A 7,923-nucleotide genomic window follows, 5' to 3' on the forward strand; every position below is an offset into this window, starting at 1 on the left:
CTAAAAAGCCAAGGTCGCGGGTGGCCAAGAGGGCCCACTTGGAGACTTGGGATCTCAGCAGGAAATGCGAAGGTTGCAACAAGCCGGCCGGCCGATAGGCGAAAGAGAATCAATTAGTTTAGTTCTGATCTGAGTAGGCTCATAATAGGGAATACTCTAACCCTGGGAACCGGGGCTTGGCCATCTTTCGGTCGACGTTTCGGCAAAGTTTGTCCGTCGACAGCTGAATGTTTCGATCTGGTTCGATTCATGGTCGCATCTGCAAACGTTTTCCCGTGGGCCGACGCCCCCCAGTCCAGGCATTGATCTATATCACTTCAGAAGAAACGATATAAAAGTACTTACCTTCTCCTTGGTGAGTCGAAGTGGGGTTCCGTCCTCCCTTGCCTTGCGACCTAGGTATTCCGTTTCTGGTTTCCCAGATTTTTTGTAATTTGTAAAGGGCCCCAGTCTTCTGTTTTTCAGCTTTTAAAAAACTCCTTGCTCGAGCTACTCGGCTAACTCTGCTTCTTTCGAAGAAGACCTTGATTTGAAAAGAGAAATCAACATCTTGCTTGATCCATTGAATGATCAAACAATTTTTCCTTGAATACTCAAGAGGATTTGGAGGACCAGCGAGGCGGGGGGAAAGAAGAGCGATCGCAAATCTCACGAATTAATTCAAGAGTAAACGTATGTGGTGGCTCCTAAACGAACTTCTCTCTTACATCTGATCGCAACGTCTGGTTATTTTTTTAATAGTAAGGGGCGGAGGGGTACCATTCATTTCTTTTCTCTGTCTCGCTATACAGGGCTTGATGTACAGTTTCCTCTTTTTCTTGCATTTATGTTGATTTGCCTATTGTCACTTTCTGGTGCTGTGACTTCTGTAAGCCCTCCTTCAGATGAAGCGGCTAAAGCGTGAGTCTCTACTGCTCCGAAAACTAAGGATTCAGAGAGGTATACAGGAAATGGGGTTTAACAACTCCTCTAGTTCCGGCCCAACTTCCGACTTAGTTCCTACGGACGTTGGAAGCGTTGACGATCTTTCTTCCTTTCCTTGTGGACATGACTACTATTTAGCTGTGCTTGATTAGTCCTCGCATGACTCTTCTTCACACTGATTGATATCCGATTCGTCGACTCGGATATCAACACCTTCTACTGATCATGGAAGCTAGTGTGGCTAATGTGTCAGCAAACTGATTCTTCGTACTCGACAGATAATTGAAGGTAATCCGTCTGAACTTTACTTTAGGCTGATATCTTCCAGATACTGTGATGGTAGGGAATGAGCTTCTGATCTTTGGTTTTCCAATCACCAGTTGTCTGAAAGATGATAAGTGACGAATCTCTATATACATCAATCTTCTTGATTCTCAAGTCGAGGGCGCTTCAAAGAAGCGCCTGTAATACACGCAGAATATTCTGCGATATTGTTTGTGCAAAAGAACCTCAACTTGACAGCTATGGGAATATGGGCTCCTTTTGGCGAGCTTTAAGATAGCATGTAGAAAGGGGCTGCTCCAACTCCATTTCCGTTCTGATTTACTGCACCATCAAAGAACATTTGCCAATCATGAGGAGTTTCGTATTCTTCTTCGCCTACCGCAAATAGAATAGCTTCGTCGGGGAAATTCGTCCCAAAATAAAGCTCATAGTCAGGCACGGGATGATCCGCAGGTGGTCTGCTATTGCCTGCCCCTTGCCTTACTCATGCTTCTGGGTGACGTACACAATATCGAACTCTGAGAGTAACATCTGCCACCTTGCTGTACGGCCCGTGAGGGCTGGCTTTTCAAAGAGATACTTCAGCGGGTCCATCCTTGCAATCAGCATGGTCGTATAGTTCAACATGTAGTGGCGTAGGCGTTTCGAGGCCCATGTAAGAGCACAACAGGTCTTTTCTAGAACAGTATACCTTGTCTCATAATCAGTGAACTTCTTGCTGAGATAGTAAATGGCTCTTTCCTTCCTACCCGTTTCATCGTGCTGACCAAGGACAAAACTCATGGATGCTTTCATTACTGACAGATACATCAGGAGAGGTCGACCAGGCGTTGGCGGGGAGGATTGAGTAGATATTTCTTCACTTTGTCAAACGCCTTTTGTTTTGGCAATCCTCGTTCCTTGTGTCTATCTTTTCTGAAAGGAAAGGCGGGGTCTTCTTTCTGAGCAGTTTAAAGATCGGCTCACAGATGGGTGTGGGCTGGGCAATGAACTTGCTGATGTATTGTAGCCTGCCCAAAAAAAGCCCTGATTTCTTTCTCTGTCTTTGGTACCGGCATGTCGATAATTGCTTTGGCTTTTGCAGGTCGACTTCGATTTCTCTTCTGCTGACAATGAACCCGAGTAGCTTACCTGACGAAGCACCAAACCTCCTCCCGGCTTTATATGCTTTTGCGGATGAATTCGAAGACTGTATTTCCGCAATCTGTCAAACACTTTCTTCAAATTCACGGTCTTCTTTAGCCCAAGACTTGGCGATCATGTCATCGACATAGACCTCCATTTCCTTGTGTTTCATATCATGAAACAGCGCAGTCATGGCTCGCTGGTACGTCGCCCCGGCATTCTTTAGACCAAACGGCATCACCTTGTAACAGAACGTGCCCTCCTATCTGATATGGTGATAAACGCCGTTTTCTCTCGGTCTTCCTCGGCCATCTTGATCTGGTTATATCAATAGAAAGCATCCATAAAGTAAAGGACAGCATCCCATGTCCAGCGGTGTTGTCCACCAGAACATCGATGTGAGGAAGAGGAAAATCATCTTTTGGGCTAGGCGTTTTTGGACTCACGGAACCAGCTTTCAAATTGAGGGAAAAACCGTTCTCGAAGAAGCGTGACCATCCAGTTGAATCTCGTTACCCTTCGCGTGTGGTTATGGGGGCGGGCCTACTTTCCACTTTGTTACTATGGAGTCGGGCGGCAAACAAGTGAATGCGATCCCGCCCTCCATCAGCCGGTGTGTGTGGTCTTCGCTCCTTATAGCTCTACACCGCCGCCGGTCACTTTCGCTCCTCTACCATATTCATTGATTCATTCTTTGGAAGTTAGGCACGGGACTCGATAGCGCAGGCACAAGACCTTTGAATGCAAACAAAGAATAGCGAGACCGCATATCGTTTGGAACCCAAGCTTACCTTATTATTATGAAAAGGGGAAGGTTTGATAAAGGATAGTAGGTGTAGGTCTTTCCAGCTGGATTCATTAATGCAAACTGGAACTCCAAAACTTGAAGAACTGGTCTTGGAAGGAAATATTTATTAAAATCATAATCTTTCAGAAGCTGGCATCGCTAGTTGACTCCTCCTCGTCGACAGCTAGCAGTTTCTGGACTAGCCTTCCTTGCCCGCCTCAGAATATTCCTTCCTTTTCGACTGGTGGGACGAAGTCGCATTGATTGAATCGGTTCTGGTCTTCGCTGAAAAAGTGAGGCTTTACTTGACGAGTAGACCTTAGTTACCCGCTTATTGGGACCTGCAAGAAGCTGAGTTTCTTTGCTTTCAAAGTTTTTGGAAAAAAGAAAAAGTCAAAGCAGCAGACCAGTAGTTCCAGTATCCACCTTTAGAGAAATTTTTGAAGAAGGTTCCGTTTAACACTTCTTGGCCAAGCAGGAAGAGCAGAAAATAAGTGCTTTGTCGGTTGAAGGTGCTCTCTTCTCTACTCCTAGACATAGGATAGAGGCTCACTCTGAATCCATAGTATCCTCTGCATCTTATGCATCTTCTGTCTTGTCTCTTGGTTTCAGGGAGCCTGTGAGCAAGAGTTCTCCCCCGAAAGTGGCTTTCTAGGAGGGAAGTGGGCTTCATTCAATGGAATGCTTTGTTGGTTCAGCTCAAGGGGTCAGGTTTTTCGGTTTAGTGTGGAGGGGGGCGCTCTTTGTTGACCTTTCAGGGGACATGTTAGAATGTGAAGCTGGCAATACGTGCTTGAGTCGATGATCAATCCGCCGTTCCATCCTTCTATAGATGGTGATCAGATTTGTTAAGATCTAGAATCATCTGTGAATCCCCACTTTGATTGACCTTGACCGGTCATTGCTGGAAAATAGGGCCCTAGCCTCGTCGGCCCTCCAATTCTCAACCCCGACCTACACAAGTGGTTTTAGAACCCACATTTTGAAAAGTTCTGTTAGGTTCTTAGTAGCAGTCGGCGACCTTTTCTTCTTTTACTTCACATAGCTTTTCGTCTCCTTGATAGCTGGAAGTTCTCCAAAAGTATGAAAAGCTGGAGGACTTTGTACCATCCATTCCAGTGTGGTTGGATTCTGTTCAACAGCCCAAGGACTTGGAGCACATCTTTTGTTATTTCCACTGCTTGAAGTGATTGTTACGACCACGAAGAAACGACGAATCCCAACTACGGATATATAAGAGCCAAAACTGCTAAGGGCATTCCATCCAGCGTAAGCATCTGGATAATCTGGAATGCGACGTGGCATACCCGAAAGCCCTAAGAAATGCATGGGAAAGAAGGTCGGATTAACCCCGAAAAAAGTGATCCAAAAATGGATTTGACCTAAAGTTTCAGGGTATGTCCGACCAAAGATTTTACCCACCCAATAGTGAAATCCTGCAAATAAAGCAAAAACGGCTCCCATAGAAAGTACATAATGGAAATGTGCAACCACATAATAAGTATCATGTAGAGCAATGTCTAGCCCAGAATTTGCCGGGACTATTCCAGTGAGTCCTCCTATGGTGAACAAAAAGATGAACCCTACAGCAAATAACATGGGTGTTTTGTATTGTATCGAACCCCCCCACATGGTAGCGATCCAACTAAAGATTTTGATTCCAGTGGGGACAGCTATGATCATGGTAGCTGCGGTGAAGTAGGCACGGGTATCAACGTCTAAGCCCACAGTAAACATATGATGAGCCCAAACAAGAAATCCAAGAACACCTATACTGATCATGGCATAAACCATGCCTAGATACCCGAAAACCGGTTTTCCCGAAAAAGTCGAAACGATATGACTTATGATACCGGATCCCGGCAGAATTAGAATGTAAACTTCAGGGTGCTTCTCTTCTACTAATAGTTGCGGATGAATAGAAGAAAGGTGGACTATATCATCAACTTATTCCATTTGTCTAGGAAAGCTAGCCATGCTTTATGGTGAATACTGTCAGGTTTAAATGCTTTGAGATCGTAAAGACTGTAATATTCCTCAATAAGGAAGAATCGTCGTGATTTATGACTTCGGAAAGTACTTGATTTAAAGTAATCTAGCATCATGATAACATCTTTTCGACTTTGTACAGACCATTGATAGTAACCATTTTGACTACTATCAAAGTAGATATTTCCTCCAAATACTACCTTATAAGACTCTACATCTTGTAGAAGTTTATTAGTTACTCGAATACTTAGTTGAGGTAGTTGATTCTTCATAGCGATACCAATGGTACCATCAGCATCAAAGAATCCTGCAAACCAATTTGATTGAGCATCTAGTGTAATAGGTAGAATTACAGGGATATCCAGTACTTGACAGACACGATGTAGTTGAAGTAGTCGTGCTGAATGTCGAATATGACCATTAATACAATTCATTAGTTTAATCATACCAAGTTTATTATGTAGTCGATAACGATAAGCTTTAGCACCTGATCGCATTTTAATACTTCCACCAAGCATATGTTGGATATATCGTAGTAGTGGTAGATCTTCAAGTCCTATAGTAATTTCAAGAGAAGTATATCCTTGTTTACTAACTTGAATACTTCCATCACCATCGATAATTCCAGCTAGCCACCACAGAAGGATTTAGGATAAGTTGTTGCGCATGTAGTCTCTGAGGTTCCTACTAGACTGCTTTTATGTCGTTGGTTACCTGCTGATTGTGTCTTAGATACTCCATTTTTACTAGATCGGGGTTTTACTAGAAAACCACTTATTCACATAGTAGGAGTACCATTAAGCAGACAGTCCCAGCATACAGCGCAATGCGTATTCAGATTTTCATCTGAAAAGGGCCATTTAAAACCGAAGAACCAAAAGAGATGCTGGTATAATATGGGGTCTCCCCCTCCAGCGGGATCAAAAAAGGTTGTATTAAAGTTTCGATCGGTTAATAACATGGTAATTGCCCTGCCAGTACCGGAAGTGATAATAAAAGTGGGAATGCTGTCACTAGAACGGACCTCACAAATAGTTTTGATCTATGCATAGTCATTCCAGGTCCACGCATGTTGGAGATAGTTGTTATAAAATTGATAGAACCTAAAATGGATGAAACACCAGATAGATGAAGACTAGAAATTGCTGAATCAACTGCTCCTCCAGAATGGCTGGTAATACCACTTAAGGGCGGATAGACCGTCCACCCAGTGCCGCTACCCACTTCCACTAAGGCTGAGCTTAATAGGAGTAAGAGACTTGGTGGCAACAACCAGAATGAAATATTATTTAATCGTGGAAATGCCATGTCAGGTGCACCTATCAGAATCGGAACAGACCAATTACCAGATCCACCTATCATCGCCGGCATAACCATAAAAAAGATCATAAAAAAGCGTGAGCCGTTATTAAAACATTATAAAGTTGATGATTCCCACCAAGAATTTGATCGCCCGGTCGTGCTAATTCCATACGAATCAGTACTGAGAAGCATGTGCCCATCACTCCAGCAATGGCACCGAAGATGAAATATAAAGTCCCTATATCCTTGTGGTTAGTGGAGAACAGCCATCGGACCAGATTTGTCATAGAAATTGAATATTATTTTCTTTCGGTTCTGCTTTCTTGCTCTAAAAATTTATTGTTATAAAATGAAGAAAGACTTGTCGGAAATCACCGGTTGGGTTAGGCCAACCAAGAAAGAAATGGGATTTTTGGGCGTAACATTCTTTTGCTTCTCTTACGAGATTTCGAGTTGGATGAAAAGAGCGCATTCGACTGTTTACAATTTTGAACGTAAATTCAAGGGATACTCATCGAGTGGACCCAAATAGAAAGCTCCTTCTTTGCTTTTCTTCTCTTACGTCAATTCAATTCGATGAACACAAGCCGAATCGTCCTTAACGGTGACCGATAGCGAAGTAGTACCAATTGCCATGTGCTCTAAAGCTAGTCAGTAGCTTTTACTCTTGATACGAGTCGAGTCGTCTCAACTGTTGAGTTCTCGTAACTAGCCAAAAAAGGCACTACCTACTACTTACGTCATTTCTTGTGGGAAGAGGCGAAAGGGAGGGCATCCGAAGCGGCCTTTTCTTCTTATCTTGAGGTTGGGTGCACCGATTCTCCCACAGGCTATCTATTCGGGTCGATTGGCGTGTCTTCCCTTTTTCTATCTCTTCGGTCCCTGCTTCTTCACATTGATCGATTACATGGTGTTAAGCAATTGAGATCGACCTTTCTCATGCTCCAAGCGATCAGTCCATATTGTTTCCTGTCCGATTCCCCATCCCAAGCATAGACCGGTTCCGCTCAACGTCTAATCAGTCTCCCCGGAGCGCGTTACCCCCCAGTGAGCTAGGGACAGTTATGTCCCCAACATGCTTCTGGTTTCGGCTTTAGATCGAAACCAACCTAGAGCTGGTCGTGGTCTACCCTGGGCGTATTATCGCGTTTGGTGAAAGACCCTCCACGAAAACCATCAGATAGTTGACTGAGATCTTATTCCTACTTCTCACCCTGCTGAAAATAAAAAAGTAGTTGACTTGACCGGGCTCACAAGTTTTCAATGATACCGAGGGCTTGACTCTCCAGGCTCTTTCGAACCAGATATTTAAAAACCTGGCAAAGGGAGCTACGAAACTAAGCTGCATACTTCGCCTAGAATACCTTTCTTTATAGTCCACTCCTGCTGCTTGTACGGAGTACGAAGTTGGGCCCAGTCTCAAGCGAAAGATAAAGCCAGGTTTGGAACCCTCATTTTGAATTATTGCTACCCACTGCACTTCTGAACCGCTGATGCTACCATTGATGCCT

At 43.9% G+C, this 7,923-nt stretch overlaps 3 pseudogenes; 1 reads left to right on the plus strand and 2 right to left on the minus strand.

Moving 5' to 3' along the window:
• Nucleotides 1-1,164, plus strand: part of LOC131177579 (NADH-ubiquinone oxidoreductase chain 5-like) — a 6,159-nt pseudogene extending 4,995 nt beyond the window's left edge.
• Nucleotides 1,165-4,101: 2,937 nt separating this feature from the next.
• On the minus strand, nt 4,102-5,726 carry LOC131177580 (cytochrome c oxidase subunit 1-like; annotated as a pseudogene).
• Nucleotides 5,659-6,848, minus strand: LOC131177578 (cytochrome c oxidase subunit 1-like; annotated as a pseudogene).
• Between the last annotated feature and the right edge of the window lie 1,075 nt (nt 6,849-7,923).

Source organism: Hevea brasiliensis, unplaced genomic scaffold, assembly GCF_030052815.1.
Source record: "Hevea brasiliensis isolate MT/VB/25A 57/8 unplaced genomic scaffold, ASM3005281v1 Scaf591, whole genome shotgun sequence".
Classification (NCBI taxonomy): Eukaryota; Viridiplantae; Streptophyta; class Magnoliopsida; order Malpighiales; family Euphorbiaceae; genus Hevea; species Hevea brasiliensis.